Below are 23626 nucleotides of genomic sequence, written 5' to 3' on the forward strand. Positions count from 1 at the left end.
CATCCTTTTTAGAGCATCTTATTGGCTTGCATCACAGAGATCATCCCTGTCACTACTAATGTTTGATCTCCCTAAAAGACTACCTCTAAACCATATTGTCCTCTAAATGGAACTACCTTGTTTCCACAGTCTAAGATGACATAATTTGCTGAGAGCTAATCCATCCCTAGAATGACATAAAAATCCATCAATTTTAGGACCGCTAGGTTAATTGGAAAACATTTATCCTCCACCATCACTGGACAAGCGTAACAGATCATCTTTGTCAACAAAGGTCACACTTGAGCGCACTAATAAGTAATAGACATTACAAACTTGAAACTACTAAACCTAACCTTAGAATTGCTTTGGGTTTAACAAAAGAATGGAATGCACTTAGATCAATCAAAACATGCGCATTGAAATTTCCAATGTAAAGGTTACCTGACACCACAGTCTTAGAGGTATTGGCTTTCTATTGTGTTATGGTAAAGATCCTTGCTGATGTTGTTAAACCCCTCCCTTATAAGCCTACTATAGAGGAAGAAGAATCTTATCCTCTACCCTATCCCCTTCCTATAAGGGACCCATAAAAGTCTATCTCACTGCCAGTTGAGCCACACTACCTAACCTAGTCTGCTACTGTGAAGCCACCCATTCCATGTTAGGACACTTCCTAGACATGTACCCCTCTTAACCATACCTGTAACTTTGGGAGCTTCCAAATCTACAAACTCCTCGGTGAGGTTTTCCACATCTAATACATTCATAGGTATCCAAACCCGAACTAAATCTGCCTCCTATCCCAAGGCCTGACTTGATTCTATTCTAGAACTTATTCTTCTTTTGCTTCTTGCTAAACTTCCCTCCTTTATCTTTTTTATTTATAGGTGAGGAAACAGTTTTGGTTAAATGATCAAAACCTCCTACATCCATAGCCTTAGGAATTGTTGATTGCTCTACTTTTTACTTTTCAACTTTAGACTCCCTTCAATGATAGCCCCAGCCTCTATCTTTCTTATTGCATTTACTATGGAATAGAAGTTGTGGGTTTCTGCAACCAAAATCAATGAAGAATATATGGAGTGCAACCTTTGTGCGTACCTCTTTGCCTTCTTCTTATCCGTATTATACTCCTAGCCCACATATTGTAGATGCTCAACAAACTTGTTTGTGCACTCGTCAACACTCATATTTGCAGTCTGCCTCAACTATTTAAACTCCACCACCTTCAGTTCCTTAGAACGTTATAGGAAATCCTAATTAGTAAACTCTATCTGAAACTGAGACCAAGTCATACTGTCGACCCTATCCATAATATGGGACTTGTACCATTCCTTTGCCTTTTTACACTTTAGGGTAAAACAAGCAATCTATGTGACCCTATTATTATTGGCATTCAATTCATCGACTATCATTTTGATCTCCCTAACGTATTCAAAAGCGTCATCTCTTTCCTTATACTTAGGAGCATCCAACTGTAATCTGTCATCTTTGCTTTACGTACTTGTCTTGATCCCTCGTATAGGAACTGTAGGAGCTATAGTATGACACCCCTATGTTTATTAGTTCCGTACATTCCACTGTTCCAAGTGACCAGTGTCTGCTCGAAAAATTGGGATGTGTAAAACCATATTTAAGTCACCTAGAAAAGCCATAAACAAAAATTAATAATAATTACATGATGGTAGAATAGAAATCAAGAAAACAAGGCATAATGGGTTAAATGAGCCGAGGCCACAGTGATAGGTGATCGAACCGAGAAGTGACTGCGAGGTCAGTCATTGCCCTATTTTCGAATGGGACTCTATGACACCCAGGCCTAAGGATAATTGCAAAGTTAGTGGAAATGTAAAAACCATAGAAAAGAATTAAGAACAAGTTCAAATAATTAGATCAGGGTTCAGGAAGCAATCTAGTGTTATTGGTAAAACTGATCAGACCGGTAAGGGGCAGTTTGGTCCTTTCACCCTTAGAGGTGACTCTTGGCCTAAATGTCCATTATAATGTAGGAAATTAAAATTGTTGAAAATCAATTGCAAATGAAGAGTTGTGTGTGGAAGAAAAGAAAAGAAAATCAAAAAAGGAGTTATGACATCATGCTTGAGTAAGCATGACACATTAATAAATTATATTTCATTTTAATTTTGAAATTAGAGAGATAATGCTTACATAGAAGACAATTAAAAAGAAAAAAATAATAACTTACCCACCTTCTTCTTCAAGTCGCTGAATGGTTCTCTCTCTCATCTCTCTCATTTTTCTTTCTTCCACCATGAAAGATCACCTCATGCTTCTATAAACCCTAATTTTAGCCGTAAATCTCATAAATTCCTTAAGTAAATCTTATTCTTGGATCTTGACAAGAATATTAGGAGCAAAAAGGAAGAGAAAACTAGAAGAATTGGTGCTTTGGAAAATTCTAACAAGAGGTTAGTAGTGGTTCATCCATTTCTCTCTTTATAATTATGATTAGGTACTTAAACTAAGTTAGGATTTATTGAAAATTGAAATGAAAATGACATGGTACAGGACCTAGGGAAATTCGGCCACCTTGAGAAAAACTAAGGTTTGATGGAATTTGTTAGAATTAAAAGTGTATTCATGCTTGATTGAGTATGTAAATGTGTTTTATACACTTTGATTGCATGAATTGAAACAATTGGAAATTAGGATTCTTGGCAATTGGAAAATCGGGAAAAATTTGAGGATTTTGATGAATTGATGCAAAATTGACATAATTGATGCTTAAATTGGTCAATTGGTATGTTTATGAGTGTAGTTGAATGCATGGAATGGAATTGAAGTGTAAATGTGGTAACGTCTAATTTTGGACAGCTTGACCTTGGACCACTCAAATAGCTATAACTGAAATTCTGTTGTTCCAATTGGTGTAAGGCTAATTGGAGATGAAAATTAAGACCCAAATCAACAATTTTCATGCAGAAATCTTGCCCTAAAACTGACCACAAGTTAGTGTAAAATTTTGTTAAATCTGGATTAGGTACCCTAGCACTGGATAAAACTGACCATATGAATAGTACATGTTCAAGTGGTTATAACTTGGTGTGAAAAGGTCCAAATTACCTGATTTTTATAATATTGGAAAGCTTAGACATAGTAGAACAACTTTCATGAAGAACACAAACCCAAATTCTGACCATAACCTGGCCAAATAACCAACCAAACTTAGGTCACCAAATTAGCCAGAAACCTAATATGCCCAGAATTTCTGGGTTTTGACCAATTCTGTAAGCCTTAGTATAAATGGCATAACTTGAGCTTCAAAAATTCAAATGGAGTAATTCAAAAAGGGAATCAAAGCTAAGACATTAAGGAACAACTTTGATGAAGAAACATTGGCCAAATTTCTACTGTAGATAGGCCCAATAAAACAGTAAACCCAAGTGACCAAAATTGAAATTTTGGAATTTGTCTTAGGGAGTTTTGAATTTCAATTGGCAATCAATGCCAACACAATTGTAACTCAAAATGTGGTATGTGGGTGCAATTAAAACTAGTATAGCCCTTAAGTATGAAAAAGTCAATATTTTGAAATGAATAGTAATGTGAATAGTAATCACAAATGCATCAATTGCGAAGGACTCAAATTTTATAAATCTATTGAGGTGGATTAAGTCTACAAAATTTAATTGTTGAATTATTTATTATAAATGAGTTGAATGAGTATTGAAACACTTTAAATTGTGTATTTCAGTAGAAAAGGAGATAAAAAAAGATAAGAAAAAAAGTGAGTCAAGGCAGAGAGGCGACTCATTATAGGTTTGTGCACAATAACTAACCCTTTTTTATTTTCAATTTTAATTTTGAATTGAATAAGTTGTGAAATTAATTTATCGCCTCAATTGTGTTGAATATGTTGTTTGAAAAAATTATGTATTGCTAGCCCAAATTTTTGGGAAATTATTTTGAATAAAATATGAAAATGAATTGAATGATATTTTAATGCTTGGAAAATTGTTAAAATGGTTTGAAACCACAGTGTCATGACTATATGTTTCAATTCCTAACTAGCTTGCCTAGTGGGATGAATTGGATTTGTATTCCCTCTCTGGTTAAAGTGTTGAGGTGTGTGCCAATTGAGGACGAATTGAATGAGTACTCATATATTTGTGCTAGCTAGCCTTGGTATTCCCCATTAGCCTTTGGTTATTATGACGAATTGGAAATCGTGTCATGATCAAAACTATGTGTCTTTTTAGAATTTTGTTTTATGATTTATGGAATGAAATATGTTTTTATTAAGAAATTTTCTGGCTTTAGAAATAAAGCATGATTTTATATGTATTAATATTTGAATTGATTTACTTGGGGATATTGTGATTTATTTGCTGTTTAAATTATTATTTTCTTTAAATTGTGCACCACTAAGTCTTTGGCTTAGTGATAGCTTTTTATTGCTATCGCAGGTAAAGAGGTAAATAAAGCAGCAGAGTAGGCTGCTTGTGTAACACCCTCACTATAGCCATTCTGTACATTCTACTATTTAGGTGACCAGTATTGGTCTGGATAGCTAGAACGTCTGGAAAAATAATTAGACTAAAGTGAGGAGTCATAAATAACTCAAATACTAATAAGAAAAATTTAGGAAAATTTTAGAAATAAAATACAATCAAGTTAAATAAGCCGGTGCCCCAGCGATGGATAACCTAATGGGAATTTGCGGTCTACGCAGCTAATAGCCATAAACTTGGGAGAAAATTCATAAAATAATTTTTAGGACTCTAGAGAAGGGTCATTGAGGTTTTTATGGCACTAGAATGCCAAGAAAAGGCTTAGAAAATTTTTTCGATTGGTTCATACAATTTTGGCTTAATAAGCCAAACGGAGGGCATTTTGGTCATTTCGTCTTCAGAGATGATTTTTGACTGACTTATCCAGTTAAGTAAATAATTATCATGATATAAAATGTGAATAAATATTGCTAAAAATTGAATTGAAAATGAGTAGAAAAGAAAAAAGAAAATGGATAAAAAATTGAATTTTGACATCACATGATGTCATTAAACCAATTATATTTTGGCAAACCCTTATTAAACCATTAAAAAGAAGATCAAATGAGGAAAAAAACTTAAAAAGAACTCAGCCTTCTTCTTCCTAAAACACCAGCCGAACCAGCTTCCTTTATAGTCCATTGTTGCTTCAAAATTTCTTCATTTCTTCCTCAATTCAACCCTAAAACCCCTAGCTCACTTCATTAAAACTTTTCCTCTTCTTTTGGGAAGGTATTTGGCAGCCAAGAAAACCAAAGAAAGTGAAAGAAAATTTGAAGTTAGCTAAGGGAAAATTTTGCTCACAAGGTTAGTGCCTTATTTTTCTTTCTTACATATTTATTTCTTGTTAAAACACTAAATTAAGTAATGAATTGAAAAATTTGAAGCAAACTATACATGTTAGGGTTTCTTTAAATTTTGGCAGCCATGAACTTTGATGAGTTTGATGGCTTTTGATGGACTTAAAATGATGTAGGGATGTCCCTTGATATATATAAGTGAGATAAAAACTTTAGTTGTTTGTATAATGCAAGATTTGAGAAATTGAGAACTTAGGGTTTTGAGAAAATTGAGGTTTTGCTTCTATAATGGTTTAGGAACATTTTAATGGTCAATTAGTGATCATTTGGTAAGTTTTAAACTAAATATGAAGTGAATTCTGTCATTGAATATTGAAAAGGGTAGTCTGCCTTGTGTGCTGCAATCTGGACTCTTGGAGTCCAGTGTGTTTGGAGAGCCTTAACTGAACTTGTGTAACTCCAATTGGTGCAAGGCCAATTGGAGGTGAAACTAGATACATATTTCCACAACTTTGATGAAGGAACCCTGCCCAGAAAACCAACCTAACTAGCCTTAAAAATTAACTGAATCCGGGTGACCAATATGCTGCCCCTGGAAAATGACCAAATGAACATTGTTTATTCATTTGGTCATAACTCACAGTAGAAATGTCCATTTGACCTGAATTTGATATCAATGGAAAGCCTAGACAATTTAGGACAACTTTCATGGGGACCATAACTCTAATTTATGACCAAAACTAAATGAAATTGTCCATTAAAATTAGGACATCAAAACTGCAGAATTGATTCTGCCCAGAAATTCTAGAAAAATTATAATCCAGCTAGTTATGGTATTTAGACCATAACTTGAGCTACAAAACTCTAAATGGAGTGATTCAAAAAGTGAAATGTAACTGTACAAAATAAGAAACAACTTTGATTGAGAAAACCTGGCCAAATTCTTACTGTAGAATGGCTTAACAGAATAGTGAACTCTAGCACCCAAAAACTGAAATTTTGATTTATTCTCCATTGGTTAGAAGCAATGATTGGAAACTAATGCCAACACTTTTGGGAACCAAAATGTGGTAAATTTATGTAATTAGAATTCATGCAACTATTATATACGAGAAAGTCAATATTTTGACTTAAATGATCAAATGAATAGTAGCCTTGTAACACCCCTATGTTTGGTAGTGTGTTCTACTGTTCCTGTGACTAGTGTTGTCTGGACAGCTAGGATGCCTAGAACTGCACTTAAATATTGGTGAGGAGACATAAAATAATGAAATATAAGAAAATAAAATACAAGAAAAACAAAAGAAAAATAATTGCAATGAAATGTAACCAAGTTAAACGAGCTGAGAACCATAGCGATGGGTGACCGCACCGGAAAGTTGCTGCGTGGACCGTTGACTAGCCTCGGATCGTGGGGAACCCTGAAAACATTTTTGAGACTTAAATGAACATCTATTGAAGTATAAATATCATTAGAAATATCAAAGAAAAATTAATTAATTAGTACAAAGAAAAACGAGAAATCGAGAAAATGACAAAACTCGGTGTTACTGAAAAATCAGGAATGCAACCCGAATAGGGGCATTGTGGTCATTTGACATCCCGAGTTATCTTTTGACCTATATGTCCATTAGAAATAAATGATATTACACTTGGAAAATGTCATGAAAAATTAAAATAGTGGTACATAATCTAAATAGCAAAAGATAGAAGGAAATTGTGGAAAATTGGAAAGTTTAACATTAAAATATATTTTTATTCAATTAGTGCTCCACTAACACCACTTAAGTGGACCATTAAGCATAATTGTGGCAGAATATGCCTTCATCTTCCTCACTTTGCAAAACCAGCCGAAACAAGTGAAAGAAACCTCCATGGCTGAATCCTTTCTAAGCTCCATACAATCTACTTTGAGCCACCATTTTCACTAAGTCTCTTCTTTAAAGTTAATCCTCACCTTGCAATGAAGATTTTGATAGCAATTTTAAGGAGGTTTAGTAAGGTTTTGGTCAAGCTTCAAAAGTGGTAAGTGTGTATTTTTTATTCTTGTTTCATTAAACTTTGAGTGAATATTGTGGTGAGTTGATTTGTGGAAGAAGTTTTGATGTTTGATGAGTTAATGGTGGTACACCATTTTTGCAGCCATGAAAACTCAATATGAACAGCTTATTCTTGTATGTAAATAGTGGGTTTAATGATGATTTAAATGTTTGATTGTATTATAGTTGAATTCCATGTGTAAGGTTTGATTTGTAAGCTTGAAAAGTGAAAATAGAAATTAATGGGTATGTGTAAACTTGTGGCAGCCTCATGAAGAAGATTGAAGTGTTTAAGTTTCATGGAATGGTTTGTTGAATTATGTTGCTTATGGTGGCAGCATGTGTGTGTGTTTAATTGTTAGGGTTTAGACACGGAAATGAGGTATGTTCATGTGGTTGAATTGTTGTAAATGGGACTTTGAAAAAATCTATATTAAAGTGTGTATGTTGAGAGTGGTTACAAGCTGCCAAAATGACAAAAAATGTGAAGTAAAATGTGTTAATAGTATGGTACAACTAAAATTGGCATGAGAGAGTTAACTTGGTAAGTGTTGAATGTGTAATTGGTAAAGGATGAACAATGTGTAGTAGGGCAGTGTATGTTTTGGCTTAGAACCTTAAGTGTGTGACTCCAATTGGTATGAGACAAATTGGAGGTAAAACTAGGCACAAAATGTGTGAATTTTCATGAAGGAAGCTTACCAAAATTCTGCCTAGAAGGTGACTTGAAAAATGACCAAATCCAGATTAGTGCTTTGAAAGACTGAAAATTGACCATTTGGGCAGTAGTTAGTTTCTTAACCATAACTTACTCAAAACAGGTCCAATTGACCTGAAATTTTTACCATGAATATTTGAGACATATATCTACAATTCTTATGAAGACACTAAAGCCCAGAAATAGCCAGAAACAAGTCAAATAACTTGTAGAACTTCAGGTATAAAAACTGGCCGAACCAAAAGTGACCTAAAAATGACCGAAAGTTACCATTTTGGCGCATTCTGTCCAGCATTGGTAAATTGACCATAACTTGGACTACACTACTCAGAATGACCTGAAATTTTGTCCCGCGTGCAATAAGACATAGATCTACAAGTTTGTAGTTTGGACCAAAACTCGAAAATCGAGGAAACTAGGTCATCCGATTAGGTTAAATTAGTATACCGAAATCTAACAAATTGCAATAAAATGCAATATATTTGAAAATGAATTTGGTAACATGTACATTGGTAACATTAAACCTAATTCACCTAGAGTACATTGAGGGTTAACATTTTAGGTTGACTAAGGAAATAATAGAATTCAATAAATTATTTGTTAAGCCTTATTATTAGAGATGATTTAAATGAGTACTGAAACACTTCAAATTGTGTGTTTCAGTTAGCAAAGACTCAGGGAAGGGGAAGGAAACACTGAGTCAGAGCTAAGAGATATTTATCAGAGGTTTGTGCACAACAGTATTTCTTTTGAATTTTCAATTGAAATAAATATTGACAAATTGTATGTTATTGTTTTAAATTGTGAGAAATTGTTTGAATGATATTTGATGGATACTTATTGCTTGAAAAATATTGTAAATGGTTTGAAACCACAACTATCATGTATATTGATTGAATTCCTTGCTAGCTTGTCTAGTGAGATGAATTGACTTTGAATTCCCTCTCTAGTTGAAGTGTTGAGGTGTGTGCCTGTTGAGGACGAATAGAATGAGTACTCATATTTTTGCTAGCTAGCTATGTTATTCCTCATTAGCCATCGGCTTTTGGGACGAATTGGACTTTGGCAACATGATTAAGCTATGTGTGTGATTTATTGATATTATTATAATATTGTGAAATGGAGTTTAAATTCTTTATGATATTCACTATCTTTGAATTTAACTATGATTTTAAGTATTCATTATTTATACGACTTGTGATTTATGATTTAAAGTTGCATTTTGTTAATGTTGTGCACCACTGAGACATTGGCTCAGCGATAGCTTTTCATTGCTGTCGCAGGTAGACTGACTGACAGGGCAGCAGACTAGGCTGCTAGTACTACACTGAGAGATCATCAAGTATATTGAGTATACCATATTTTGTAATTTGTATTGTAATGTATGTTCACTATATGTATATATTGTTCTTGGTTTTGAGCTTTTGTAAATTAAAATTGTACATTAAAGTTGTAAACTAAATTTGTAAATTATTTTTGTTTGTAAATATTGTGATATATTCTTTTATCTCAGCTTTTGAAAACACTGGAAAATTATTGTGGATTTGAGTTAACAATTGTTGAGAAACTTATTGTGTTGATTGAATATTGGAGTTTGGGGATTGAACAAAATATAGGAAGTGTTTTTTTTTACAGGTTTTTAAAGAACTGGTTTATTCAAAATATAGATGACACTCAGCCAAAATTTTTACAGAAATTATTAATTCTTTAAATGTGTTATCTGGTTTCACTTCAGTTAAAAATTTTTTTAACACCTGCAAATAGTGCTCACCACTGTAAAAAGAAGTAAGAAAAGGCTTAAAATCCCTTGTAGTATATTTAATGGGTTATCGGTAGACGAAGTTGGTAATTTATTAGGTATGTAACACCCCTAAGTTCGGTAGTGCGTTCTGCTGTTCCGGTGACCAGTGCTGTCCGGACAGCTAGGATGCCTAGAACCACACCTTGTTATGAGAGAGGAGACATAAATAATGAAATACAAAAAAAGAAAATACAAGAAAAACAAAGGAAAAATCATAGCAAAGAAATGTAACCGAATAAGTGAGCCGGGAAACCTAGCGATGTGTGGCCTGAAGTCACTGAGTGGACCGTTGACTAGCTCTGATCATGGGAACCACGGAAAACATTTTAAGACTTAAATAGACCCTTATTGAAGAATAAATATCATTAGAAAGATCAAAGAAAAATTAAATAATTAGTACAAAGAAAAGTGAGAAATCGAAAAACAGACAAAATACGGTGTTACCGAAAAATTGGGAATGCCACCCGAACAGGGGCATTATGGTCATTTGACATCCCGAATTGTCTTTTTACCTAAATTTCCATTAAAAATAAATAATATTACACTTAGAAAATTAAATGAAAAATTTGTTTAGTGGTACCTAAAATAAATAGCCAAAAATGGAGTGGAAATGGTGTAAATAACACATTAAACTTATAATATGGTTAAATAATGTGAGTGGGCCACTAAAGGAATAAACTAAAGACATAGTGGGGCAGGTGTACATCCATTATCCAAGGCAGAAACTTCATCTTCTCCATTGTACCAAAGTTGCCGTGAATGAAGGGAGAGGAAACTCCATGGACATTTTCATGCAAGCTTGATCCATCCCTCCATTTCAACTCCATTCACTTGGGTTCCTTCATGAAACTTTGTCTACTCATCACAAGGAAGAGTTTGATACTAAATTTGAGAAGTTTAAGCAAGGTTTAACAAGCTCCAAGCATAAGGTAAGTCCATAATTTTGAAGATAGCTTTGTTAAGTTTTGTGTGCATGTTATGGGTGTTGGTTTTGTGAAGGAAAATTTTGAGTTTGAAGAGTTATTGTTGTTTTCATTTTGGACAGCCATGGAGTCACGTTTTGATGAGATATTTATGCATATAATTGATGAGAAATAATGTTGATCATGGTGATTTAATATCCTAGAGGATTATTTCACATATATATGGTGATTTATGCACTTGGATGGGAATTGGTAAATTGTAGGGCACTTTGAAGTTGAAGAAGGTTTTCGCAGCTTGGGGACCCTTGAATAATTGTATGTATTGATGGAAGTATTGGCAGAATGTTGACATAGAAGAATTGATGAATGTGTATGTAAATTAGTAGTGGAAATTATATGTAATGATTAGGTGTAATTATGTACATATATTGCTAAATTTGGACTTTGTGGTTTAGGGTTGTAATTGATGTATTGAGAATGTTTGTATTCTGTCCAAATTGACCATAGTAAGAAGTGATAAATGAATATGGAATGGTATAACATCAGAATTGGGTATGGGGATTTAAGGTAGAGCAAGTTAAATGTGTGTTTGAATTGGGGTTTGAAAGACACATAGAGGACAGTGTGCAAATAGACCTATAACTTTAAATGTGTAACCTCAATTGGTATGAGACCAATTGGAGGTGAAACTAGGCACAAAATGTGCCAACTTTCATTGAGAGAACATACCAAAATTCTGCTTGCAAGGTGATGTGAAAAATGACCAATTCGGATTAGGTACACTTGAGACCTAAAAACTGACCATTTGGGCAGCAGTGAGTGTTTAGGCCATAACTCACTCAAAACAGGTCCAATTGACCTGAAATTTTAACCATGAATAGTTAAGACCCATACCTACAAGTCTTATGAAGATACCAAAGCCCAGAAATGACCATAAGCAAGTCAAAAAGCTTGCACAAGTTCGGGTCCAAAAACTGGCCGAACCAGAGTTGACCAAATTGACCAAAAATTGACCCAAATTGATACCATTTGACCAGCAATAGTGTAATGACCATAACTTGGTCTACTTAACTCGGATTGACCTAAACTTTTTCCCCGCGTGCAATAAGACATAGATCTACAAGTTTGTAGTTTTGACCGAAGCCCGAAAACCGAGGGAACTAGGCCGTCCGGCTAGGTCAAACCAGTATCCCGAAATCCAGCAAGTTGCATTAAAATGCACTAAACAAGGAAACGAGTTTGGCAAAACGTACCAAACCTAAAACCCTATCGAATGTGACATATTAACGACACTAAAACCTAATTTACCTAAAACGCAACGAGGGTCGGTATATTAGGTGATTAAGTGAATAATTGAGTTCAGTGCATTATTTACTAAACACCATCGTTAGAGGCAAATTAAATTAGCACTGAAACACTTCAAATTGTGTTTCTCAGTTAACAAGGACTCAGCAAAAGGGAAAGAAATACTGAGTCAAAACCAGGAGACAAATATCAGAGGTTTGTGCACAACGGCTATTTCTTTTGAAATTTTCAATTGAAATAAATATTGAATATTTGTATGTTATTGTTTTAAATTGTGTTTGTGCACAACAACTATTTCTTTTGAATTATTTTCAATTGAAATAAATTATGACTACTTGTATATTATTGTTTTAAATTGTGGAAATGTACTTGAATGGATATTTATTTCTTGAAAAGTATTGTAAATGATTTGAAACTGTGAGAAACTGTTTGAATGGTATTTGATGGATACTTATTGATTGAAGAGCACTGTAAATGGTTTTTGTGGAAATTGAAATGAATTACAAATTGTGTTGCCATTTGTGAATGAGATTATAACTTTGGAAATTTATTGGATTCTTACGGATCATTTGAATAAAATGTTTGGAATTGCTTTGACTCACAATTGGCATGACACTGATACTATTTCCTCCTCCATTAATGGGGTGAGTGTGATGATTCCTCCCTCTTTGACTTATCAGTCTGGGGTGAGTATGATTATGTTCCTCCCTCTTTGACTTCCCAGTCTGAGGTGAGTATGGATGAGTACTCATTAGATAGCTAGCTTCCTCCCTCATTGATTTCGATTATTGGGGTGAGTATGTCTTGTCGTGGTGTACAACACGGCATATATGGAAAAATTGTGTCATGACTTAAATTGTGATATTGATTGGCAACACTGTATTCTCCAGTTATTTGATCGAATGGTGTTATTGATTTGCAAAACGATATTATTCAATTATTTGATCGAATTGTGTTATTGATTTGCAAAACGATATTATTCAGTTATTTGATCAAATTGTGTCATTGATTGGAAAAAACTGTGTTATTCAGTAATTTGATCAAATTGTGTATGAATTGGCAATACGGTATTCTTAAGCTATTTGACTAAATTGTGTTATTATGAATTTTGATAATTTGTGAATTGGAGTTTAAATTCCTTATGACATTCATTGTCTTGAAATCAACTATGGTTTTAAGTATCCACTAATGATATGATTTATGAATTGTGATTTAAAATTGTATTTGGTTAATGTTGTGCACCACTGAGACATTGTCTCAAATGATAGCTTTTATTGCCGCAGTAGAGAGATAGATGTAGCAGACTAGGCTGCTAGTACCGCCAGCGAGAGATTTTGGGTATAGTGAGTATACCATATGTGGCATTTTGTATTGTAATGTATATTCACTGTATGTATATTTTGTTCTTGGTTTTGAGCAGTTGTAAATTTAAGTTGTACAATAAAGTTGTAAAATAATTATGAGTTATTTGGCTTGTAAAAATTGTGTTATATTTTTGTATCTTAGTCTTTGAAAATCACTGTGGATTTGACTTGAGAAATGTGTTGTGTTGATAAAAATGTTGGAGTTGAGATTTGAAAATATATTGAAGTGCTTTTTACAGGTTTTCTGAAGAACTGTTTTGTCCAAAATACAAATGGCACCTTGCCAAAATTTTTACAGATACTCCAAATAAATCAAATGAGTTAGTTGTTTCACTTCAGTTCACCAAAGTCTTTCACACCTGTAAATAGTGCTCACCATCGTAAAAGAAGAAAAGTTTTTAAAATCCCTTGTAGTGTATTTAATGGATTATCGTGAGACGGAGTTGTTTATTCATTAGTTATACTACGTGTTCATTTTATGCCTTACAGAGTGGTAGGGTTTGACATGTTTTAGTGGTATCATAGCAATGGTTTTAAAGTGAATTTCAATCGTGAATTTGAAATCTTTATGTCGGTAACTACAAGCTCAAATGTTTGATACATACAAGACATTACATTATAAATATGCACTAACGGAGGAAATCTCCTTGTATTATTGTACAGAGGTCGTGGAAATAAATTTTGATGCATTAGTGACTAGTCCTTTAGGATAAGGATTGTGATAACAAGTGAAATTAGTTTTGGAAGAGTTTATCGTAAAAGTATTTTCGACACACCATAAAATTATAAGCTAATTGGCGAGCCTACTTAATGTAAGGCAAGAGGACGTAAATGTAAGATGCGAATGGAATTGCTCTAGATGAGGGCAAGGAGGTTACTGTTAGAAATTGCTAATGGATATTGTAATCAGATTAAGATTCGAATATCAGTGAATTCAAAAAGATTAAAAGATAACAAAGTTTGATCTATTGGGATGTATCGTAGTAACTATGCAATGTTCTTGATGTTTATACCGTAAGTCGCAGATTCTGATCGACTTGAGATTATTGTGTAGAGCTACGTCACCCGATAGTACACCTAGATAAGAATAGTTGCCAACGCATCTGCTTTTGGTATAGTTATGCCATGACAGAATTTAATTGTTAGAAATAAGTTTGAAAATCCTACTTAGGATCTAAAACTCAAAAGTTAAAATATCGAAAGGTTATAGTTCAAGATAAAAGGAAGTAAGTTATAGAATATTGACAGATAAAAAGAGTTATGAAAGTAGAGAATTGAGCAGTTGATTCATGTGTAACAAAGAAATATTACAAATGTGAGGAAGACTATGGACTAGAATGGTCGAGGACCAATGACTGATGAATGATTCTAACATGACCTCAAGGGTCATTCAAGGAGCAACGTGAACCAAAATATTAGACGACATAATAGTAAGAGGAGATTGGTGTTATCCAAACAAATTAAACATTGTATTAGATTGCTAAAAGTCTTACGATCATATAGAAAGGAGAAATAAATGTATGACTATTGTAAGATGGCTACTGGGTAAAAATTTCGTGGACGAAATTTATTTAAGGGGGGGAGAATTGTAACACCCCTAAGTTCGGTAGTGCGTTCTAACATTCGGTGACTGCTTGTCCTGGACAGCTAGGATGCCTAGAACCACACCTTGTTATGAGAGAGGAGACATAAATAATGAAATACAAAAAGAAAATACAAGAAAAACAAAGGAAAAATCATAGCAAAGAAATGTAACCGAATAAGTGAGCCGAAACCTAGCGATGGTGATCAGACCGGAAGTCACTGAGTGGACCGTTGACTAGCTCCTGGATCATGGAACCACGGAAAACATTTTAAGACTTAAATAGACCCTTATTGAAGAATAAATATCATTAGAAAGATCAAAGAAAAATTAAATAATTAGTACAAAGAAAAGTGAGAAATCGAAAAGCAGACAAAATACGATTGTTCACGACCAAAATTGGGAATGCCACGAACAGGCATTATGGTCATTTGACATCCCGAATTGTCTTTTGACCTAAATTTCCATTAAAAATAAATAATATTACACTTAGAAAATGAAATGAAAAATTTGTTTAGTGGTACCTAAAATAAATAGCCAAAAATGGAGTGGAAATGGTGTAAATAACACATTAAACTTATAATATGGTTAAATAATGTGAGTGGGCCACTAAAGGAATAAACTAAAGACATAGTGGGGCAGGTGTACATCCATTATCCAAGGCAGAAACTTCATCTTCTCCATTGTACCAAAGTTGCCGTGAATGAAGGGAGAGGAAACTCCATGGACATTTTCATGCAAGCTTGATCCATCCCTCCATTTCAACTCCATTCACTTGGGTTCCTTCATGAAACTTTGTCTACTCATCACAAGGAAGAGTTTGATACTAAATTTGAGAAGTTTAAGCAAGGTTTAACAAGCTCCAAGCATAAGGTAAGTCCATAATTTTGAAGATAGCTTTGTTAAGTTTTGTGTGCATGTTATGGGTGTTGGTTTTGTGAAGGAAAATTTTGAGTTTGAAGAGTTATTGTTGTTTTCATTTTGGACAGCCATGGAGTCACGTTTTTGATGAGATATTTATGCATATAATTGATGAGAAATAATGTTGATCATGGTGATTTAATATCCTAGAGGATTATTTCACATATATATGGTGATTTATGCACTTGGATGGGAATTGGTAAATTGTAGGGCACTTTGAAGTTGAAGAAGGTTTTCGCAGCTTGGGGACCCTTGAATAATTGTATGTATTGATGGAAGTATTGGCAGAATGTTGACATAGAAGAATTGATGAATGTGTATGTAAATTAGTAGTGGAAATTATATGTAATGATTAGGTGTAATTATGTACATATATTGCTAAATTTGGACTTTGTGGTTTAGGGTTGTAATTGATGTATTGAGAATGTTTGTATTCTGTCCAAATTGACCATAGTAAGAAGTGATAAATGAATATGGAATGGTATAACATCAGAATTGGGTATGGGGATTTAAGGTAGAGCAAGTTAAATGTGTGTTTGAATTGGGGTTTGAAAGACACATAGAGGACAGTGTGCAAATAGACCTATAACTTTAAATGTGTAACCTCAATTGGTATGAGACCAATTGGAGGTGAAACTAGGCACAAAATGTGCCAACTTTCATTGAGAGAACATACCAAAATTCTGCTTGCAAGGTGATGTGAAAAATGACCAATTCGGATTAGGTACACTTGAGACCTAAAAACTGACCATTTGGGCAGCAGTGAGTGTTTAGGCCATAACTCACTCAAAACAGGTCCAATTGACCTGAAATTTTAACCATGAATAGTTAAGACCCATACCTACAAGTCTTATGAAGATACCAAAGCCCAGAAATGACCATAAGCAAGTCAAAAAGCTTGCACAAGTTCGGGTCCAAAAACTGGCCGAACCAGAGTTGACCAAATTGACCAAAAATTGACCCAAATTGATACCATTTGACCAGCAATAGTGTAATGACCATAACTTGGTCTACTTAACTCGGATTGACCTAAAATTTTTCCCCGCGTGCAATAAGACATAGATCTACAAGTTTGTAGTTTTGACCGAATCCCGAAAACCGAGGAACTAGGCCGTCCACTAGGTCAAACCAAGATCCCGAAATCCAAAGAAGTTGCATTAAAATGCACTAAACAAGGAAACGAGTTTGGCAAAACGTACCAAACCTAAAACCCTATCGAATGTGACATATTAACGACACTAAAACCTAATTTACCTAAAACGCAACGAGGGTCGGTATATTAGGTGATTAAGTGAATAATTGAGTTCAGTGCATTATTTACTAAACACCATCGTTAGAGGCAAATTAAATTAGCATCAAACACTTCAAATTGTGTTTCGATTAACAAGGACTCAAAGAAAAGGGAAAGAAATACTGAGTCAAAACCAGGAGACAAATATCAGAGGTTTGTGCACAACGGCTATTTCTTTTGAAATTTTCAATTGAAATAAATATTGAATATTTGTATGTTATTGTTTTAAATTGTGTTTGTGCACAAGAACTATTTCTTTTGAATTATTTTCAATTGAAATAAATTATGACTACTTGTATATTATTGTTTTAAATTGTGGAAATGTACTTGAATGGATATTTATTTCTTGAAAAGTATTGTAAATGATTTGAAAGCGTGAGAAACTGTTTGAATGGTATTTGATGGATACTTATTGATTGAAGAGCACTGTAAATGGTTTTTGTGGAAATTGAAATGAATTACAAATTGTGTTGCCATTTGTGAATGAGATTATAACTTTGGAAATTTATTGGATTCTTACGGATCATTTGAATAAAATGTTTGGAATTGCTTTGACTCACAATTGGCATGACACTGATACTATTTCCTCCTCCATTAATGGGGTGAGTGTGATGATTCCTCCCTCTTTGACTTATCGATGCAGGGTGAGTATGATTATGTTCCTCCCTCTTTGACTTCCCAGTCTGAGGTGAGTATGGATGAGTACTCATTAGATAGCTAGCTTCCTCCCTCATTGATTTCGATTATTGGGGTGAGTATGTCTTGTCGTGGTGTACAACACGGCATATATGGAAAAATTGTGTCATGACTTAAATTGTGATATTGATTGGCAACCTTTGTATTCTCCGGTTATTTGATCGAATGGTGTTATTGATTTGCAAAACGATATTATTCAATTATTTGATCGAATTGTGTTATTGATTTGCAAAACGATATTATTCAGTTATTTGATCAAATTATGTCATTGATTGGAAAAAAACTGTGTTATTCAGTAATTTGATCAAATTGTGTATGAATTGGCAATACGGTATTCTTAAGCTATTTGACTAAATTGTGTTATTATGAATTTTGATAATTTGTGAATTGGAGTTTAAATTCCTTATGACATTCATTGTCTTGAAATCAACTATGGTTTTAAGTATCCACTAATGATATGATTTATGAATTGTGATTTAAAATTTTATTTGGTTAATGTTGTGCACCATCGAGACATTGTCTCGTGATAGCTTTATTCTTATGCCGCAGTAGAGAGATAGACAGGCGGAGACTAGGTCGCTAGTACCGCCAGCGAGAGATTTTGGGTATAGTGAGTATACCATATGTGGCATTTTGTATTGTAATGTATATTCACTGTATGTATATTTTGTTCTTGGTTTTGAGCAGTTGTAAATTTAAGTTGTACAGTAAAGTTGTAAAATAATTATGAGTTATTTGGCTTGTAAAAATTGTGTTATATTTTTGTATCTTAGTCTTTGAAAATCACTATGGATTTGACTTGAGAAATGTGTTGTGTTGATAAAAATGTTGGAGTTGAGATTTGAAAATATATTGAAGTGCTTTTTCTGAGTTTTACAAGAAGCTGTTTTGTCCAAAATACAAATGGCACCTTGCCAAAATTTTTACAGATACTCCAAATAAATCAAATGAGTTAGTTGTTTCACTTGATTCACCAAAGTCTTTCACACTGTAAATAGTGCTCACCACTGTAAAAGAAGAAAAGTTTTAAAATCCCTTGTAGTGTATTTAATGGATTATCGATGAAGCGGAGTTGGTAATTCATTAGGTATACTACGGGATCATGTTATGCCTTACAGAGGGTAGGGTGTGACATGTTTTAGTGGTATCGAGCAATGGTTTTAAAGTGAATTTGAATGTGAATTTGAAATCTTTATGTCGGTAACTACAATGCTCAAATGTTTGATACATACAGTACATTACATTATAAATATGCACTAACGGGAGGAAATCTCCTTGTATTATTATACAGAGGTCGGAAATAAATTTTGATGCATTAGTGACTAGTCCTTTAGGATAAGTATTGTTATAACAAGTGAAATTAGTTTTGGAAGAGTTTATCGGCGAAAAGTATTTTCTGACACACCATAAAATTATAAGCTAATTGGCGAGCCTACTTAATGTAAGGCAAGAGGACGTAAATGTAAGATGCAGTAATGGAATTGCTCTAGATGAGGGCAAGGAGGTTACTGTTAGAAATTGCTAATGGATATTGTAATCAGAATAAGATTCGAATATCGTGAATTCAAAAGAATAAAAGATAACAAAGTTTGATCTATTGGGATGTATCGTAGTAACTATGCAATGTTCTTGATGTTTATCTTGTAAGTCGCAGATTCTGATCGACTTGAGATTATTGTGTAGAGCTACGTACTACAAGATAGTACACCTAGATAAGAATAGTTGCCAACGGCATCTGTTTTGGTATAGTTATGCCATGACAGAATTTAATTGTTAGAAATAAGTTTGAAAATCCTACTTAGGGATCTAAAACTCAAAAGTTAAAATATCGAAAGGTTATAGTTCAGTACAAAAGGAAGTAAGTTATAGAATAGTGTCAGATAAAAAGAGTTATGAAAGTAGAGAATTGAGCAGTTGATTCATGTGTAACAAAGAAATATTACAAATGTGAGGAAGACTATGGACTAGAATGGTCGAGGACCAATGACGATGAATGATTCTAACATGACCTCAAGGGTCATTCAAGGAGCAACGTGAACCAAAATATTAGACAGCATAATAGTAAGAGGAGATTGGTGTTATCCAAACAAATTAAACATTGTATTAGATTGTTAAAAGTCTTACGATCATATAGAAAGGAGAAATAAATGTATGACTATTGTAAGATGGCTACTGGGTAAAAATTTCGTGGACGAAATTTATTTAAGGGGAGAATTGTAACACCCCTAAGTTCGGTAGTGCGTTACTCATTCGGTGACCAGTCTTTGTCAGGACAGCTAGGATGCCTAGAACCACACCTTGTTCTGAGAGAGGAGACATAAATAATGAAATACAAAAAAGAAAATACAAGAAAAACAAAGGAAAAATCATAGCAAAGAAATGTAACCGAATAAGTGAGCCGGGAAACCTAGCGATGGGTGACCGGGAAGTCACGGAGTGGACCGTTGACTAGCCCTGGACTGCGGGGAACCCTGGAAAACATTTTTAAGACTTAAATAGACCCTTATTGAAGAATAAATATCATTAGAAAGATCAAAGAAAAATTAAATAATTAGTACAAAGAAAAGTGAGAAATCGAAAAACAGACAAAATACGTTGTTACCGAAAAATTGGGAATGCCACCCGAACAGGGGCATTATGGTCATTTGACATCCCGAATTGTCTTTTGACCTAAATTTCCATTAAAAATAAATAATATTACACTTAGAAAATGAAATGAAAAATTTGTTTAGTGGTACCTAAAATAAATAGCCAAAAATGGAGTGGAAATGGTGTAAATAACACATTAAACTTATAATATGGTTAAATAATGTGAGTGGGCCACTAAAGGAATAAACTAAAGACATAGTGGGGCAGGTGTACATCCATTATCCAAGGCAGAAACTTCATCTTCTCCATTGTACCAAAGTTGCCGTGAATGAAGGGAGAGGAAACTCCATGGACATTTTCATGCAAGCTTGATCCATCCCTCCATTTCAACTCCATTCACTTGGGTTCCTTCATGAAACTTTGTCTACTCATCACAAGGAAGAGTTTGATACTAAATTTGAGAAGTTTAAGCAAGGTTTAACAAGCTCCAAGCATAAGGTAAGTCCATAATTTTGAAGATAGCTTTGTTAAGTTTTGTGTGCATGTTATGGGTGTTGGTTTTGTGAAGGAAAATTTTGAGTTTGAAGAGTTATTGTTGTTTTCATTTTGGACAGCCATGGAGTCACGTTTTTGATGAGATATTTATGCATATAATTGATGAGAAATAATGTTGATCATGGTGATTTAATATCCTAGAGGATTATTTCACATATATATGGTGATTTATGCACTTGGATGGGAATTGGTAAATTGTAGGGCACTTTGAAGTTGAAGAAGGTTTTCGGCAGCTTGGGGACCCTTGAATAATTGTATGTATTGATGGAAGTATTGGCAGAATGTTGACATAGAAGAATTGATGAATGTGTATGTAAATTAGTAGTGGAAATTATATGTAATGATTAGGTGTAATTATGTACATATATTGCTAAATTTGGACTTTGTGGTTTAGGGTTGTAATTGATGTATTGAGAATGTTTGTATTCTGTCCAAATTGACCATAGTAAGAAGTGATAAATGAATATGGAATGGTATAACATCAGAATTGGGTATGGGGATTTAAGGTAGAGCAAGTTAAATGTGTGTTTGAATTGGGGTTTGAAAGACACATAGAGGACAGTGTGCAAATAGACCTATAACTTTAAATGTGTAACCTCAATTGGTATGAGACCAATTGGAGGTGAAACTAGGCACAAAATGTGCCAACTTTCATTGAGAGAACATACCAAAATTCTGCTTGCAAGGTGATGTGAAAAATGACCAATTCGGATTAGGTACACTTGAGACCTAAAAACTGACCATTTGGGCAGCAGTGAGTGTTTAGGCCATAACTCACTCAAAACAGGTCCAATTGACCTGAAATTTTAACCATGAATAGTTAAGACCCATACCTACAAGTCTTATGAAGATACCAAAGCCCAGAAATGACCATAAGCAAGTCAAAAGCTTGCACAAGTTCGGGTCCAAAAACTGGCCGAACCAGAGTTGACCAAATTGACCAAAAATTGACCCAAATTGATACCATTTGACCAGCAATAGTGTAATGACCATAACTTGGTCTACTTAACTCGGATTGACCTAAAATTTTGCCCCGCGTGCAATAAGACATAGATCTACAAGTTTGTAGTTTTGACCGAAGCCCGAAAACCGAGGAAACTAGGCCGTCCGGCTAGGTCAAACCAGTATCGAAATTGACAAGTTGCATTAAAATGCACTAAACATGTAAACGAGTTTGGCATAACGTACCATACCTAAAACCCTAACGAATTTGAAATATTAACGACACTTAAACCTAAATTACCTAAAACGCATAGCGAGGGTCGGTATATTAGGTGATTAAGTGAATAATTGAGTTCATGCATTATTTACTAAACACCATCGTTAGAGGCAAATTAAATTAGCACTGAAACACTTCAAATTGTGTTTCTCAGTTAACAAGGACTCAGCAAAAGGGAAAGAAATACTGAGTCAAAACCAGGAGACAAATATCAGAGGTTTGTGCACAACGGCTATTTCTTTTGAAATTTTCAATTGAAATAAATATTGAATATTTGTATGTTATTGTTTTAAATTGTGTTTGTGCACAACAACTATTTCTTTTGAATTATTTTCAATTGAAATAAATTATGACTACTTGTATATTATTGTTTTAAATTGTGGAAATGTACTTGAATGGATATTTATTTCTTGAAAAGTATTGTAAATGATTTGAAACTGTGAGAAACTGTTTGAATGGTATTTGATGGATACTTATTGATTGAAGAGCACTGTAAATGGTTTTTGTGGAAATTGAAATGAATTACAAATTGTGTTGCCATTTGTGAATGAGATTATAACTTTGGAAATTTATTGGATTCTTACGAATCATTTGAATAAAATGTTTGGAATTGCTTTGACTCACAATTGGCATGACACTGATACTATTTCCTCCTCCATTAATGGGGTGAGTGTGATGATTCCTCCCTCTTTGACTTATCAGTCTGGGGTGAGTATGATTATGTTCCTCCCTCTTTGACTTCCACCGAGGTGAGTATGGATGAGTACTCATTAGATCGCTAGCTTCCTCCCTCATTGATTTCGATTATTGGGGTGAGTATGTCTTGTCGTGGTGTACAACACGGCATATATGGAAAAATTGTGTCATGACTTAAATTGTGATATTGATTGGCAACACTGTATTCTCCAGTTATTTGATCGAATGGTGTTATTGATTTGCAAAACGATATTATTCAATTATTTGATCGAATTGTGTTATTGATTTGCAAAACGATATTATTCAGTTATTTGATCAAATTGTGTCATTGATTGGAAAAAAACTGTGTTATTCAGTAATTTGATCAAATTGTGTATGAATTGGCAATACGGTATTCTTAAGCTATTTGACTAAATTGTGATTTAAAATTGTATTTGGTTTATGTTGTGCACCACTGAGACATTGTCTCAGCGATAGCTTTATTCTTTATCGCAGTAGAGAGATAGACAGGCGAAGAAACTAGGCGCTAGTACCGCCAAATGAGAGATTTTGGGTATAGTGAGTATACCATATGTGGCATTTTGTATTGTAATGTATATTCACTGTATGTATATTTTGTTCTTGGTTTTGAGCA

This window comes from Hevea brasiliensis, chromosome 1 (genome assembly GCF_030052815.1).
Source record: "Hevea brasiliensis isolate MT/VB/25A 57/8 chromosome 1, ASM3005281v1, whole genome shotgun sequence".
NCBI lineage: Eukaryota > Viridiplantae > Streptophyta > Magnoliopsida > Malpighiales > Euphorbiaceae > Hevea > Hevea brasiliensis.